Source organism: Anticarsia gemmatalis, chromosome 13 (assembly GCF_050436995.1).
Source record: "Anticarsia gemmatalis isolate Benzon Research Colony breed Stoneville strain chromosome 13, ilAntGemm2 primary, whole genome shotgun sequence".
Lineage (NCBI taxonomy): Eukaryota > Metazoa > Arthropoda > Insecta > Lepidoptera > Erebidae > Anticarsia > Anticarsia gemmatalis.
Window position 1 is genome coordinate 1,055,982 of NC_134757.1, and position 18,489 is coordinate 1,074,470.

The following is an 18,489-nucleotide window of genomic DNA, read 5'->3' on the forward strand; positions in this document are numbered from 1 at the left end:
AAGTTTTTTTAGAATGTATAGAAGGAAAATAACAGCATTTGTTTTGAGAAACATGCGTAACACGAGATTATTTTTTTTTATCAGTTTCCTGGACTTACGATCAATATTTTTTTCTGTCAGGAAATTGAAACTTTGATAGCCAATATACTAACCATTATATTGCCAATTACAGTTTTAAATTGCTTTGCATTCTGACGTGAGATAATTGCCATAAATCTTTGCTTATCAATAAAAATATAGTTATGGACAATTTTTGTATAGAATTTGATCAGCGTCCCTAGCGGTGACAGAAGGAGTTAATTTATAAGTACATATTAAATGTCAAACTCTCGACAAACTATCATATCAACTGTAGAAAATCGCGCTACTGATGGTGAAACTGATCATTGGACTGAAAATATATCTATGTGTCTATTAATAAAATTTAACCTTCCCCGGGACATATTATGACGTTACACAATCCCGCGTATTTCATAGAATTTCTACCACGAACCTTTCAAATACTATTCTGATCAAGCCAGTCATCAGACGCTCATTAAGCCAGTCTTCAGGCCAGAACAACTCTGACCCAAGGTTACAGACAGGGACAGCACTACACCACACATCTTGCATCCCACTCGCACATGCACATAAGATGTTGCATATCCACAAAGTCAAGGGTTGCACCGGGGTGATTGACCGCCGAATCGCAAGGTCACGCACACTAGCGAGCCGCACACATGCAAAACGACCGTGAAATTAGAAATACTAGTGATGCGTAGTGCAATCGACTGGGTTTATCGATATCGATAAAATTTATTTCTTTTATTTAGTTAAAAATAGATTTGTATTTTTTAATTATTAAGATAATTAAAATGTTATTAATAGGTTATACTGTGTGAAAATGATTAAAAATATTTTAATTTAATAAGAATATAATTTACAATAAATTAAAGTTGAACAATCTCATCAACATTATTTTAAATAAGGAGTAATTGTTAACTTTAATAAAATAAGTAATTTAACTAAAAAATGCGCATAAGAAATAAAAAGTACTGAGTACATTAATTTGCATTAAAACGTAGATAGGAATTAAACAGGTAAATAACCCATTAAAGTTCTTGAACTGAAACAATACTTTTGAATAACATTTCGGTGGTTCGTTGTACATTTAAGTAATGCAGGGCTAGTTGTTCATACTAACTAAGTACATACATAATACATAAAAGAATCAGGTATATAGGGAAAACTTTACATATCGTATATTTAACATATTAAATCATTAATGCTACTAACTAACTTGTACCCACGATTTTGACCGAATGATAACGAAAATAGTTGCCTATGTTTGACTCATGTTTTTTAACTATATCTTTGCTGAATTTCACAACGATCGGAGTGTAGCTTAGACGTGAAATCGTAATAGTCAGTGTTAGAAATTTTTACTATGCCTCAATGTACGAACATGATTCTGAAAACTTCTTTATTTTTAAGCAACTTTTTTTTGGTGTGTTTGACATTTTCAACTTATATGTATTTGATGATTTAACCGGTCATATAAATTTATAATCTCATTAAATGAAAAGAGAAACACCTTTCTCGGTGACATTTATGATGCATTTACGATGCAAGGATATAACTTCAAAGGTGATTTTAAAAATGATTATCTTTACACTTTTATCTTGCTTTTCCCAAAGAGATATTTGCAGTGAAATCTATGCCTGTACAAAAGTTAACTTTTTACACAAATACATACATATATACTGAACTATAATAGGGAACGAAATACCTGTTAAAAAATGACTTGATAGAGTCAAATCTCAATCAATTCGTAACCACGAAACTTATGAACTTATGAACACCCAAAACATTTTTTCCACAACTATTAACGACGGAAATTCTTATAAAAAAATATTTTCGCACACGTTTTAGGCTTAACAAGCTTGAATAAAAGTCTATACATTGCTTTGTCGTCCGTCCAAATTATATTCAAATCTGTCGACCGTTGAATTATCGATCGCAGAGGCTGAATACTAATGAATATGAAGAATGCATCGAGGGTTAGGTTCAAAAACAATCGTTTCCTGAACCCACACTGTTGCACATCGACGTACAAAACTTGTAATATGGTAATAAGTGAATTGTAGACGAGTTTGTAACGTAAAATGTATAATGTGGAGCTTTCTTTAAAAACAGATTTTCATGGAAGTGCTTAAAATATTAGTATTTAGAATTTCTCTTTAGGTTTACCAGTTGTTTATAGGTTTTGAGATTGCAAGCTTCTTATAATATTAAACTTGTATATCATTAAAAAATGTAAAATAACTTGCAGGAAATATAGCTTTCAAAGATTCAATCGAGAGTCAAATCAAATCGTAACCATTGTAGTCATAAAACTAAAAATACATCGACAACTATCGACAAAATGTACCGACACAGTCCCATCCCTACAACTAGGTGTCGTTAAACTGTATGAACGATTCAAATCCATCACAGTTGCATACATTCATATCGATAGCCCCAACTACTGTTATTGTTACGTGAAAATGCAATTTAAAGGTCCCGTTGCCATCATATCTGAATAACTAAGCGTTCCCGGCTATTTTTATTGCGGGATTTGTTCGGGATTTTTCAATCCCATTTTAGATCTGTGTTCGTGGTTTGATTTTTCACGTTTTTTATCCGTTTTATAGCTCTATTTGTCGCTTCGTTGTAAAAGTGTGGATGGTTTTTGATGTTGCTTTTATGATGCTGCTAGTTTTACAACCACACGGAATGTTACCAATTATGTTGTTAGGTTATGAACTGATTGTTTTATAAGCTTTGTTTACAAGACATTCTAAATAAAAGTAGCTATTTTAACTTCTCATTAGTAAAGAACAAGAGTATATTTATTAATTATATTATATAACATAAGTATTATGCAAAGTCCCCAACTCGCACTTAGCCAGCGTAGCGGACTCAAGGCCTTACACCTCCCTAGTTTAGGAGGAGACCCTTGCCCTGTAGTGAGATAGTAATGAGTTAAAAAAGTGATTATAGAAAGAAACTTAATATTAGAATTGTTAAAAATACATATTCTATCTTTTCTTACTATCTCAAGGCGTGTATGTATATCGATATATCTATCGAATTTCTCATGCCCATCACTATCAAGTCGTTGCACTACGGTGAGTAATATCAGTAGCAAAACGTTGGTTTATTTTAGTAACGCATCAGACGCCCACGTATCACAACACTGACCAAAATCATAGATATATAACACATAATACATACATACATACAAATGTACATGAAGTTTTCCTTTACTTGGAAAAAGACGACTTAGAAGCTAACTTTTATACTTTTCATTGGCTAGTTTTACCACAGAATGATAGAATATTGGATACGAAGAGATCAAAAATGTACGACAAATTGTAATTCGGATCTTTTAATTTTACTTACAATAGATGTATATTTTCAATATTTTTCAAAGTATGCTAAAATTCGGTCCTTACGCGTATCGAATATGTTTGAATTTATCTAAACTTTTTAGGAAAGAGGGATGTTATTTGAGAAAATATTTTATTTTTATACATACATACCTCGGGGATACTATTATATATGTAAGTATATACTATAATAATATAACCAACTTTAATATTTCCACACTCTTTTTATTACAAAAACCTTCATCATAATTTTCTTTTTCAGCATACACCAGTGACCTTTTTGAAGGATAAAGTAATAATAATAGATATTATTTTATATTTTTCACACATTAATGCAATTATAATTATAATGATGACGGAAAACGCATTGTGCATACAATTATGAAATATTATTTAATTTTTGAATTTAATTAATTACGTCAATGGCAGATGTTTCTATTTTTCATTTTTATAACGCGTTTTAACGTAAGTGATTACTAGCCAAAATATAAAAACCCTTATAGCAAATCATGTTCACTAATCGAATAGCGACTAAAGATAAGTAATTTTCTATAGATTTACTAAATTTCAAACTCAAGTCTCCATTGCAGAAGGCTATAAAAATCTACCTAGTCCTTAAAAACAATGAGGCACAATTAGTAAAATAAATTATTTTAATCTCTTCTCATTGTTTCAAACTAAACAAAATAATATTCTACCCATGGATTAACATATTTAAAATTCCTCTCCATCAAAAAAACTTCAACATTTATTTTAATTATCATTTTACGAAATTTAAATGCAACCGTCCGAGCCTAGCGTCACCTTTGAAATACTCCATCCGTCAATTAGCATTTACAAACCATTCCCAACCTTATATCTGAAGCAATAAAGATTCAAATAACTCGAGCGGCAACTAAAAGATAATTCTTTACAACACATTAGAATTCCATCCTTAATTCAAAGTTAAAGAGCTTAAATTCATTCGCATTAACAAAAACGACTGGCGGGTACATTGTATTAACATCTACTAAACTAAAACCTACTTAATCCTAATGTAATACAGTCTACATTCGATCAATAGTCGTATACGGAGTTAGGTCGTTTTTAATGTGAGGAGAAACCGCCAAAATGCATCGGAAGGTCAACGAACCTCGCCAGCCAAGGACAGTGCATTCCATTTTTAAATAGCGCGCCAATAGAAGCCTCGATCTAAATAGGCCCGCCATCTTGGCATCATTGCGCGGGAAACGCATAATGGAGTCCATTTTTGTCAAAAACATTTTTTTTTCGACAACAATGGTTCGTTTCCACGTATTATTTCGGAATAATTAGGGAGCCGGTAACGAGAATTTCGGTGCAAGTTCGTTATAAAATGTTTATTTAAGTGAAAATTGAGTTTTTGTGTTCGATAGATTATGAGACTTTTTTTTACTTATGGAGATTATTGTATGTTCTAGGAAAAACATGTTTTCTTTTAGGTTTTGAAATATACTTTGTGCTTTAACAGCTAAACAGTTTCTGAGAATATTTGCGTTATACTTTATAATATGATAAAGCTTAGGTGATAATTTAATAGCACATTAACGTGCTTTAAAAAAGACGTGAAACAGGTCTTAGCCCAAAGAATAATCTTCCTTTGACCCTTTGAGAGCTCATAATAATATACGTACACAGGGCCGTAGACAGAAATTCATTACTTAGACTAAAAGGGAATTTCTTACATGCTTTGATACTTTTGGACAAGGCGGGATTTTACGATATTTTTTAAGGGATTTACACATCCACATTGTTTTTCGAACTGATTTTTGCTACACACTAAGTGATCTAGGCATTCGTATCCTAATGGATCCTAGTAGATGATTTCCATGCCAGTGGTCGAAGACTTTAACCTACCCACCATTTATCAGAGTTATATCTAAACATTAAACAAAACATAACTTGTTTAAACGGTAAAGAAATACCTGATGAAGCATGCGTGGTTGAAAGTTCTCGAAGTAATACTATGTTTTCAAATTTTGACATTAATTGCGTGATGAAATAGCGACATATCATCTCCCTCATCAAATGAGGTAGAATAGAATTCATTAGGTTTGACTTTTAATATTTTATTTGAGCCTGCATCTAAGGCCATGTATTCACTTGACAAAAAATACTTTTTATTTAAAGTATAAAGGTTTAACATCGGATAACAAAGGTAAATCCTCACGGCGTATGAAGGGCAGACAGCCGTCACGGTCTGCGCACACAATTTGTTCCATGAAATTATTAGCATATGAATCGTTTGTGCGTAATAAGATAAACATCTTATAACTTTAAATGCTAGTTTCTTTATATATAACTGTATAGCAAATATAGCAATGAAAATCCAAGCTTCGGAAGGCACGTTAAATTGTGGGTCCTGGCTGTCATTTTCGAAGATCTTTGAACCACTAAAATTTTTTTTTTCTCCAGATTATTTGTTAAACAAATGGTTGTCGTATTTAAAAAGATAATAAAATGTATACGCAAGTGTTTTCTTTCAAATTACAATTGTTTCAAATCTGCAAACATAATTTCTATACACTTCAGACTTTAAAGTACCAGGGTATCAGTAAAAGCAAGGAGGCTTAGTTTTCAATAGTTACATCACGTCGTTATAATGCATCACGCGCTGATCAGTGTTTAGCAATGGACCATGGCGGGACTTTCTAAAATATTCCATGTTACAACATTTGCACTTTGATTTGGAAACTTTAAGTAAAGCGCCTTTGTTGCGGTGTAGAATTAGATTGGTGTCCACTTTATCTAACTATATCTGCTGTCGTCATCTTAAAATTGTAAATTAAGCGGGAACTGTCTAAGGCACGGTCTAAAATCATAGAAATAGTATATTTCTATACAAGTAGTACAACCAGCTCCAAAACAAGTAAATTGATAAAAACAGAAATCGAATCCAGCTTAAACCTCGAACCTTAGTCAGCAAAACCAAAAATGGGCTACTGAAGCTTAGCACACAGTATTTTTGCATAGAAAAGCAATATAAACACTGATACACTGACATATTTCAACTCCACTCAAAAAGCCAATCGCTAAAAATTCTAAAACCAATATCCATTACTGAAAAAAAGCCTGTACAGTAATCCGTATAAAAACAAACAAACTACCGTACAATCAATTTGATCCGTTGTGTAAACGTACACATTGACGTACAAACTCTATTTGTGTAGAAAAAAACACGTGACACCGTTATGAATGAACCGTGTAGCGCGTAGACTCGTATCTATGCTACGAAAACTGTAGACCGCTACGCCGTAGTTTATCTACGATCTATGCTACGAGAGCGTAGAGGGTGAGTTAGAATTAGATAATTTGTTTGTTTTGTAAGTTTGGCTGGTTTATTATTTACTATTAATATTTTTTTAAATAGGGTACTATTGAGTATATTGTGTTACCTAAATTTTAGGTGCAAAAACATGCATTCGATGTGGCATTGTCAGTCCATAAATGGAAGACGACCTTAGTATTTGAGCAAAGTTCTTTCGTGTTTTGTAAGTCAATTAAATTATTATCAAATAATGCAAATAGCCTTTAAGAATGAAAGATCTTTGGGTGACTATAATAATTTATTATAGCGTTAAATACCAGCAAAAAAAAATTTTTTTGCTATCCAGGTAATAGGTAAGACAGAGGAGACCAGTATGCTTAGGGGACTTGCGTGCTTACTATTTTAGCCACTAAGTTTCAACTATTAAACTACCTTCATAAACCTAATCCTACTGACAAAATTCACGATACACATTTTGAAAAGGTCCTAACTCCAAACTTTCAGTGGTGGTTGTATCCCATGTATGAATGACGTCAGCGTGCCCACGCCGTACACATGTCCACAACAGAGCACGTCCAGTGCTGGGCTATTTTTACTGCCGATGTGCTGCTAAATTAATTGAGAGAGCTATTGATAGAGTGACATAGTAAGATGGGTCGGTTGCATTTGACTAATTAATACCTTTGGGACTACGTCATGGTTTTAGGTAACTGGTTTGACTTTATATGAGGAATATGTTTCTATGTATAGTTGATGATGGAATTAGTACATACGTGCGTAAAATCTCGTTTTTTTTCAAGGCGTATGCAAGACCTAAGAATAAAATTAGTTTTGTATTTTTATTTAGGTATTTTTGTGATTTAGTTTGATATATTCTATATGTATAAGTGATAGAAACTGTTTTATCATAGGAGCAGTTTTTAGGCTAAACCATAAATAAAAATTAAGTATCAATGTCTGACCTGAGAATTGAACGAGTATATCAGTCTCAGCAGTGAGGCAATAATAAAATAGAGTAATTAAAAAAATACTACCTTTTTTCTGCAAAACAGTCTATGCTTAGTGTTGCTTTAAATACAAAACTAAAGTTTGTACAGTTATGGACTGCTTATGTACTCTTTTTTACGCTAGCTAGCAAAAACCTTCTCAGTTGTTCAAAAATACCGTAATATAAATTATTCATGGTTCAATGAAATGCCCAAAAACTGTGTGACTGGTTGTCGTGACCACTTCCCTTGCAAATAGTTTTACCCCTAAATTTAGGGGATGTTTCGGCCATGACGTGTACGAGGGTTGCTTGTGACGTCATATTGTATTGGCAGGGGTGATGGCCGATAAAGTGAAAGTAGTTTGTTTTTGGCAGAAATATTTTTTTAGGATGTGTGTATTTGAAATGTTTTTAACGTATTAGCTTTAAGTTAACTTTATAGAAAAATCTAGACTTGTTTGTTAGAAAAATCTGGAGTAGATTGACTGCGTGTGTTGATGGGATGCCTTATCATGTATCCAGAGTCGTAGTCCTAGGTTTGATTCAATTAATTAATTATTTTTTCAATTAACTTAATGTCGCTTTCAGTGATACGTTCCCAGAATTATTTCTTCTTCATTATTAAATGGACTTCTCAAAGTATATGTTAAATTACTACACTTTTCGTAGTAAAACAATTTGAAAAACAAAATGTGCAAATTCTTGTTTCAAAATACAGGATAATAATTCAGAAACCAATATACCTACTAAGCCCTAGGGCTTACAGACTAACAGCCATGAGTCTTCATAGTACATAAGAGGGTCAAGGCGACGCGTTTGTGCAACTTTCCAATCTCCCCCCTCCTCCCCCCTACTGCATACATCGTCTGATGTACTCCGCCCTCCGTCGGACATCCTTGCACCGATATTTATGGGAGTAGATTTTGGAGTAGTAGCTTAAAAGTGGCAATACTTTATTATTTGACAGTAAAATAATTATTTCATATATTGCGCGAACTCTATTTAACTACTATTTTAAAGATAATTTTATTTGTAAATTGTAATTCCAAAGATAGTTGAATAGATTCTGAATCTATGTGATAGATAGATTTTTATTATTAATACTTTTTAAACGATAAGCAGCTGTATCCTTATAGGAACTATTTCTTATTTTAGCATGCACCATATACATCAATCAACAAATATTAACTTTTTATAGGAAAACGCATCATATGCCTTGTTTTTATCACGAAATTATAGCATATAGTTTACGTATTCTTAAACTGGAAGAAACCTCAAATTGTGTGTCAAAAAGCTTTATAAATGTTATAAGGAAAACACAATACTAGTTAAACCTACAAGCCTAACAGCTTTAGGCGTAATTACAAAGGGAGGAGTAAAAGATGCGCGTACGCACCCGGCGCTTACTCACCGAGACAGCCTTGATCAACCATCTTGCTTTTGTTACCGAACTTACACGAGTGCAGCCGAACTTGCACGAAAGTTACCGAAGTTGACTTATGGGCTTACGAGCGACGTTTGAGATTCAAGGATATGTAGTTGTAGGTCGTTTTTGATGTAAAATGTTTCTTAATTTGCTTATTGGATCTCAAGATTTAAACAATTAGCAGCCAGTTTCTTCATACATATCTAAAATAACAGCTAAAGCCATTGTTTCCTATTTGATATTTATTTAGATTCGTGTAAGAAAAAAATTTGGCTGTCATTTTTACGCTACCCCTATACTTTGGCTGTTACTTTTGATGAAGAAACTAGCCGTTAGAATTAGTCGTACTATATTCCGACGTATTCGTCAATGAGCCTAGTAAATAGTATCCGTTTCATACCAAAATCTCAATTTAGATGCATAAAATCACCCCTTGTTATATGAGAATAAGGAGAAAATATGAAGCAACTGTTGTTATTGGCCTTCTAAAATTTTTTTGCATCTTAAACAACAATAAATTCAGACTTAGCAAACATAAGAATATTTAGTATTTAATGAGCATCTCAAAAACATTGTATTTTTTTGGATTTTCCAGTGCCAAACAGTGAGACATCAGGAAAGATATTTCATTAAAACGAAGGAGTTTCTTATTGTCTTCTTTTGCGAATTTCAAAAACAATTGCAGTTCTTAGCACGTGGTTGGTTGTTATCAATAGTAGGTACAAATGTAGCGCGCAGTCGTTAATGCACTGAGACAGCCTTGCACACGTTTTGTTTCTGTTGCAAGTATTTTTATATGCACGTACAGGAAGGCAGACATGATTGATTTTTACCATATTAGTTCGCTTGTTGGCGCTTTGTTTGTACGCTATTAGAGCTGTTAAAATAATTAATTTAGGTTTAAGGTGGTAGAGTTTCTGCAAAGGTTATTGAAATATTTTCGGAGCGGACACTAAGTGTAACTAAAAGCAACAAGTAAGAATCAAACCCAAGTATTCTTAAGTAACTAAACGTAGTAGTCATTACTTTAAAATCCAAAATTGAATGAATTATAATTACCGTCTATGTAATACGATCTCAAAAACTGTTGATGCAAAATGAAAAACGTTTTTATGCAAATTTTACTAAAATTAAAATATAAGTCTAAGAAAAGCTGTTTCCGTAATCAAACACGGTACTCGAGGCCGACTACTGCAGTTCACCTTGAAACTTAACCGACTGCGCGGAAAATAGAAGAAGTTCTAGCGTGTACGAGCTTACTGTGTCATTGTAACCAATTTATTTTTTGGTTAGGTTTTTCCTTCAATAAAAAAAACTGGTGGAAGATCTTTGCCCAACAATTGGACAGTTAACGTTTAGTAAAAGAAAACTTGAATGATTTTCAAACATATCTACTGTTTTTAGAAAGATACTAAAATTTTGAATGTGATTGAGAATTTTTATCTATCTTACCGTCGTAATTATTGATACTTGATTTGACACCCTATGTAATTAAACTACTTATTAACCTTCAGTTTCTGATAAAAATATGAGTTTTCAGTATAAAAACATTATAAAGGCTTTAAAGAAAAGAAAGTTAATACATTATAAGAAAAGCTATACATAAACCTTTTTTGTGTGAAACAACTGCCTTAGTCTGGAGGTCAGATGCGCACGCGCAGGTGTCGGATTAATTTAGTAGCGCCTTGTTATGTGCTTGTAATGTTCAGTACGCAAGTTTCCTTATAGATAAAACGAATTAAATTCTCTCACCTACTTTCATTATATATTCTGTTTGGGTTCTAGGTAAATATAGAGGCCGTAGCGTGATGTTTCTCGATAAATGGAATATCAAACACTGAAAGAATTTTTAAAATCGGACCAGTAGTTCCTGAGATTAGCGCGTTCAAACAAACAAACAAACTCTTCAGCTTTATAATATTATAGTATAGTATAGATAATGTGGTGCCACCATTTTCTGCAGACGGTATTTAAAATTTAAAATTATATGAAGCAAATAGTTCTAGCCAGCTACGCTAGGGGCGCTGATTAGATTTCATGCAAAATTATTTGCTGGCTAACCGGTCGTGGATGACCAAGTAGGAAATTGTCCATAAGAAAGGTCATTTATTGCTATTGTCAGATAGCTTTAACGATTTTAGTTATATACTCCAATCATTTGTGCCTATGCCTGGCAACGCAGTCTCAAGTTCGAATCCCTAGTCAGAAAAATTGTGAAGAATTTGTCATTTCTGTTAGATTATTCTCAACAGCAATTTCTTAGTAGCTTCTTTTATTATATGGTTATCGACCCACTAATAGCATAGATTTTTCAAAAATCTACTTAAGTCAGTAAACCTACAGGTGAACACTATGACCTTCGCTGTAGTATTGTGTGTTTTGTATAACAAATTAACAAAATGGCGGACAATTATAATTGTTACGTCACAAATAGTCGCGTTATAATGTATTGTATGAAAATGAATTGTATTTAGGGCTTGCTTTAAACTTAAATTCTGGAAATTCTTTTTTTATGTATTAAAATCAACGGAAAACATTCTTACTCTACATTGCTATGCCACCAAAAATAAATTTTATTTTCTATAATTCTATTTTCTTTCTATTCAAAAATTCAAATGTTTACCCTAAACATATTTTCGAATAAGAAAAATACTCACGATTATTTATGAATGTTTACTGTCTATGTTTTCGTGTAGGGCATCAATGTGAATCTACTGACGATTATTTATGAATATCTGCCGTCTATCCTTTCGTGTATGGACGCAAGGGCATCGCGCTTAAGTTAGCGTTACAGACGAATAATGTTACTTTTGCATTAGTAGTATACTTATTTACATAGCAGTACTAATAAAAAAAACCTAGTTTCCTACTTCGAAAAGTACTCTATATATCTCGAAAAGTTTTTAAATGCGGGTTAGAAAATATCAAATTCTTTATGCTAAAGAATTGCATAAAAAAGTAAAAATAAACTATCGTTCATTCGTCAATGCTCGCTCCGCCTTCGGGAACGTTCGGCTCGACCGAAGATGCCCGAACATTGACATACAACTTCTAATAGCACAATAGACGTATTGAATAGTTTTCGAGTAATTTGCACACAGACATCTGATACGGGGGTCAGGGCTAGGCCCCGTTTCTATTAAACTATGGTTAATATATAGATATGAGTTTAAGATCTGTCTGGGTTGTTTTTAGACTGTTTTTTAAAGTGAATTTGGGTCGCCAGTCTGTCTAGCCATAGAAGATTTACTTAAAGATTATTATGACAATTTTCTTAGTAGTGCTTTATGTATTGCAAAAAAAATCATAGCTACTTGACGTGTAAATATGTATTTTTTTACTCTTACCTTATTAATTTATCGTAAAGAATTATGAGTTGCATAAGTCTCAAAATCAATAATTGATAATAAATTATGTTAAGTTCCTTACTCTTTATTATTTTTTTTAAATAAGGTAAGGTTAATAAATTGTATCTAATCCATATTGCTAAAAAACCCCACTTGCCAACTAGTATTGTACTAGATACATCTTAAACTACGTTTCAACATAAAGTCTTACACAAATTGTTTAAACCTTTAGGTCCATAAAGTACAATATTCTCACAATAACCAATATAACCTGACTCATATGTTACTAACTACATATATGGAAGCAAAGGTCAGACTAAATTGGTTTTGTTAACACACAGTCATAGATGGAAAGCCGAGGCTACAATTTTACATCCAATCTATCTTGAGCCGCATTGTAAGGTTTTTTGTTGTACTCCAGAGGTCATAATAAATTGGTTTTTGTTTTAACAAGACCGGCTTTTGTTTCCTATATTATTTGTTAGTTTATTTTCTTTATAAAAGGCATTCATTGAAGATTAATCGTGTGGGACTTGTCGTGACGACTTTAAAGTTGCAGTTTGAATAGCATTATTAAAGTCGCGTTTTCTTTGTTGTTTTTTGTTGTATTTGTGCTTACTTGAAATATGGGAAATAGTAAGAAAGGAATATGGTGCACTCGTAGCTAAGGATGCCATTGTAGTCTATTGTCTGTATAGATCTAGGTTCAATTATTGGCTTATGTATTTTCTTTATAGGAAGTTTATAAGGATCCTACCTAATGGCGTTTCTTGGTATCTGCCTTTTGCTATGGTAGAAGGTGATTTTATGTGTGTATGTATATTTTTTTATTTGTTATTTTAGAGTATTGTCAGTATCCATGTAAGATACATAAATATATTTGTATTCAATCGTTTTCCATTACGTTACCATTTTTTTTAGCACCTTAAAAAAATTACATTTACGCATTGAGAATTACTTAGTAATTTATAGCACAAAAGCTGAACTTATGTATAATCTAAGTTTCAACAACTCAATAAAATCATTAACAATCGCTCGTATATAAACTGAATCAATTTTATGCGCGCGACTGCAACCATAAAAGTCGTTGAGCGTCTAATCGGCCGTGAATAGCCAGCTTTAGACTTTGTGTTAGGACTTTTGTCCTTCGGTACACTTATAGATATCATTTTAAAACTACTTTTATATGAAAAAATGTATCGAGTTGTTAACTATACGACTATAGGCTGAATACTTATTATTTGCGACGTACATATGTATATTATGACTGGTAAATAGTATGTAGGTAAATTGTTTCATGTAGGTACTTAGATTAGTAGTCAAATACTAATATTTTATATGCTGACGGTTTAAAAAAATAAAAAAATGAGACTTAAATATATCTTTTCTCTTTTCAAGCAATACATGTGTTACGATGCATTTTTCATTTGCATTATTTCTATAATTTATTGAATAGACAAATTCGTGATCAGCCAGCAAAGCTTTTTCCAAGCTTAACATTACCTCTCTACAAAAATCCAATTTGACAAAATCTGGAAATCAAACCCACATTCTTCTCAGCATCTTCTACCGCACCATCAAAACCTATTACACAATACAATCCCAACTATCATAGACTACACACAAACACACATTACACATACACACATTCACAAACCACACACACATACAAACCACCACAGAATAGTTTTAGGCAAGCAAAACAACTGAATGTCATTTGAAAATCAAAAGTTAAATGACTCGTGAGCGGTCGTTGCATCCGTTTTATTTAGAATAGATGTTAAAACGCTATCTTTAAGATATATTCCAGTTTGTAATGCAAAGGGATATTTTATATTGTGTATTGCCGACGCGGTTACTGCCCGGTTTGGCTATAACGCGAGTGTCGCTCAAAAAAGACTGTACAATGTCTATTATTATAAAAAAAACTAAAATTATTATTTGATGCCATATCATATTACTATTTAACATTAATTAATTATATAAAAATGTGTTATTTATATGATAATATATTATCCTCTAAACATTTGCTTACTTCTTCATAATTGTCTTAAAAATGTGTTATTCTATCTTATGAAGCGTGGTTTTCAGCTTTATTTATTGTAATAATTAAAATAAAGTTTTTTGTCAAACAGTGAGTGTAAGAATTGACGATGACTATTATAACTTGGCTTAAATCCAAATAGATGTTTTACATTTATAATTTTTATTTTACTTTGCACAATATTGTCAATTACTTGCAAAATAGAAGAGCTATTAATAGTCGATTATTCATATTCCATTTCTGGTTGTGTCTATTTTTATAATACGTATAAAATAATATGCTGGACAAATTATCAAATGCGACTTGGCACCGCTCTGTAAATTATTCTTGTAAAAATATTTAACATGTAAGATTTACAAAAAAATGGTGTATTAACTAATAAAATACTATATTTTTTGTACTATATCTGAGGATCTATAGACTTTTTGCAATCAGTAAAATCATTGTTAAAACCATTTTTATCTTGGTGATTAATACTGTACTAATAGTTCGACCTATCCCAATCAATAGTTTATATACCTAGTCGGTAACTAGTTGGGCAATAATTATTTGCTTAATAAAGCTTTAAAATAATATAATTTACAGTGTTAATTTATTTCTAGTACTGTAAGGAAGCTTTTCTATAATAAACGTTACTTATTTAGTAATTTATTGCTTACTTACCCTTTCTTTATAAATTATATTTATTACTATTGGTACATTTAACGTTACCTTAAACATCTTTTAGCTATATTTCAAATCCTATTGAATTTTTTCTACCCAAGATTTTAGCGCAAGCAAATTTTAGCAAATCTTTTAAACTAAGGGAAGTTTGTTAAAACCAAAAGCGTTCTTTTGGCGTTTAGTCTCTACCTTCTTCTATGGAAAAGGCGTGTTTTTAAGTATGTAAGTATATCTTTTATAATACAAATAATACACATGTTATTCATAAAACCAGATAAATATACTCACGGGCATAGTTTTATGGTAGTTTTTTAGACTTTTTACAAAAGCAGGAAGAACATGCAGTTGCAGTGGAAACTAGTTTTTTATGTTGCATATTATAACAAGCGCTGTCTGGTTTTCAAATTAAAATTCCTGTTCAATCCTTACAAAATTGATTTACGTAGATAATATTTAATTTATTTTATTTCATGAGTACAATTTTGGGAATAAAATTTTTGATGATATAAATCACAAAATCGTATCACTTTGTTTATTCAAATGGGTAAATTAAATTTTAACCATAAATATGTGAGTAAAATAAATATATTACTCAAACTATGTTAAGCTTTTCTTTGTCTCTATTTCACTAGAAAAAATTGGACTACAAATTTTTTTTTACTAAATGCTTTGTGTTAACTTATAAATATTATATTATAATGATTTGTATGCCTTTAGAGACAGGTTATTATAAATTAAATTTCATTTCCGTAGAGCTGCACAAAACACGCTACATTTGAAAAATATGTGTCCGCTACAAATAGGCCTAACTACAAATTATTTTCTCGTTAATTTCTCATAAAAATCAATAAAACATCGTCGTGAAACATACAGTACTTTAACATAATAAAAATAAACTGTATTATTCGCTGTAAATTCAAAATTCAAACATAAAGCAACATGGCGGGCCCGCGCCCGCGCACTTCGTAGGCTTCAAAAAAAGAACACACGATCAAGATGGCCGACTTTCTCGCCAGTGCCTAGTACTTCTGACGTCACACACGACGTGTCCTTGTGACTTTGTCTAGGGATTCATCCCGGTTATTAGAATAATATACGTCTGGACAAGTTCATCGGTGTTTTTACAAGCTCCCGGCAGCTAAATGTGATACGTGGTGCACAGAAACAGATAACTTATAGTTCCTTTGTGTTTTTATTTATAGAATTATTTTTCTCAATTTAAAAATTGGAATAACGCCGCCGAACTTCAGGACGGAATAATTCACAAAATAAACAGGTGAAAATTAATAACAAAATTATAAAAATAAAATAAAAAGTACTTACCCAAAAACAAAAAGCGGAAAACACAAAAGTCCAATTAAATATGAAAATAATAAAATCTAAAATGTTGAAAAATAACACAACACGACACTAGGCACTACAGTCTTTTCTAATCGATGAAAAATCTTGGTTTTTATTTAATAAAATAATTTTGCCATTATCGGTGATGTCTGAAAAATAAATCCGAATGAGTACTGCGCCCGACTGCCGCGGTATTATAGATCAAAATGCTCGCTAAATCTAATAAAATAATTCTATTTATCTATTAAAAAACAACTATGAAATTCAAACAAGATTCCAAATAGAAGGAAGAGGCGCGCTCCGAGTACTTTATTCAAAAAATCGCGACGTACTGCCACTCAATAAAGTTGCAGGAAGCACGCCTTTTCCTAGTGATGTAGACATAAAATTCTTTTCAAAAAATTACCAACGAGCGTTTTGAGCCAAAAAATCTAACCTAACCTAACCCAGGCGGGCGGGCGACTGGCGGCCGAGTAGGGGCCGCATTGCCAAATATTTTTTTTTGCATCTCGGCCGAATTATGCACTTGTATGCGACTTACGTCGTCCCTTCATTGTAGTGGTGCGACATGTACCGATTGGGCATTTTTATGTGGTGTCAGTGTGTGGAGCACGCACACACATGCAACACACGAAATTTTTGTCTGTGCGCGTTCGGAGCCCTTTTGGTGTGGAGTTTATTTAAAAAATTCGGAGTGTTATGTAAACACGGCAATTTTTTTTAGACACTAAAATACTTAGGTGTTGCCCGGAGGGGTCGTCGGCCGCGTTTTTCGGGAACTGTGAGTAATTTAGCTAAAAGGATCTGTATTGTACAGAGTCCGGTAGCAGAGGCTGTCGGGGCCCGAACACCCAGTTCCATTTGCGAACGGCGCTCGAGTTTCGGCGCGAACCAATTTTGAACTGCGAACGTTTATTTTCGAAATTTTTATGACTTTATTGGACGGATGCAATTTATGCTTAATCGTGATTGGTCGGTTTGGTTTTGGAACTGAATTTTTGAAAGATTATTTGGCCAGTAACAACACAATTTGGTCGATAATTTTATGATTTCCACCTGTTGTCAGTATCAAGTTAATTTTCATTACTATCACGTACGAAGCTGATAGAGCGCGTCTAAGTCTAGACAGACACTACATTAGACTAAAGTCCATTCGATTAGCTAGCACTAAACAAGATGCTTGTCCAAAAATAGCCAAATATATAATAAGTTCTATAACAATTTATGAGCGCGATATTTTCTTAGAAACGGTTTCATTACATTGTTGTTGCACAAAAAGGTCTTAACTGCTCATTGTGAGTATAGCATCGCGCTTGTGATGTTATGGGATGAATAGAAGTCTAGAAATACTTCAAGCGTTTGACAGCAGCGTAAGTATTTTTAAGATATCATTTTTATGGCATTGATACTATAGAGCTATAATAATTTTGTATCGTTTTATTCCCATTTAATATCAACATTACATTTGATTCTGAAAAAGGTAAGCAAAGAAAATAAAGTGACTCTTATTTCATATTATTCTTCGTCATATTTTTATATCATCAAATATTTACAAAGAAAAGTTCCTATTCCTACTCTTTTTCTATCTATATGTAAAAACATACTTAGTATTAAAAAATCGCACAAACTTACCAAATTATAATAACATACAACGTGATACTATAAACAGTACAAGACTCTACATTTAAAATCCTCCCAAACCATTTTAAAATTAAAATAGCTTTACCCCTATCATCCAAAAATTATCCACCCACCCATAACTTTCCGCTCCCACGAGACTCTATCGACTCTACAAAATATAAAACTAGATCCTATATTTATGGTACCCTAAACCATAGTGTATAAAGAGCACTGGAGCAAGAAAGGACAAAAGGTCGACTAACCGACACAGGTGTTTCAAAAATAGTAAAAAAAATCCTTTGAAACTATTCAGTGGCTATGATAGAGTCGACTCTATGTATAGAGGCTCGTCGCTTCGAAATTA

At 32.4% G+C, this 18,489-nt stretch overlaps 1 protein-coding gene across 1 annotated transcript in view; it reads right to left on the reverse strand.

Moving 5' to 3' along the window:
- Nucleotides 1-16,595, reverse strand: part of br (broad-complex core protein) — a 134,996-nt gene extending 118,401 nt beyond the window's left edge. Inside the window, exon 1 of the mRNA XM_076121495.1 lies at nt 16,488-16,595. The gene's annotated coding sequence lies outside the window, so the exon portion shown is untranslated. The remainder of the gene's footprint in view (nt 1-16,487) is intronic.
- Between the last annotated feature and the right edge of the window lie 1,894 nt (nt 16,596-18,489).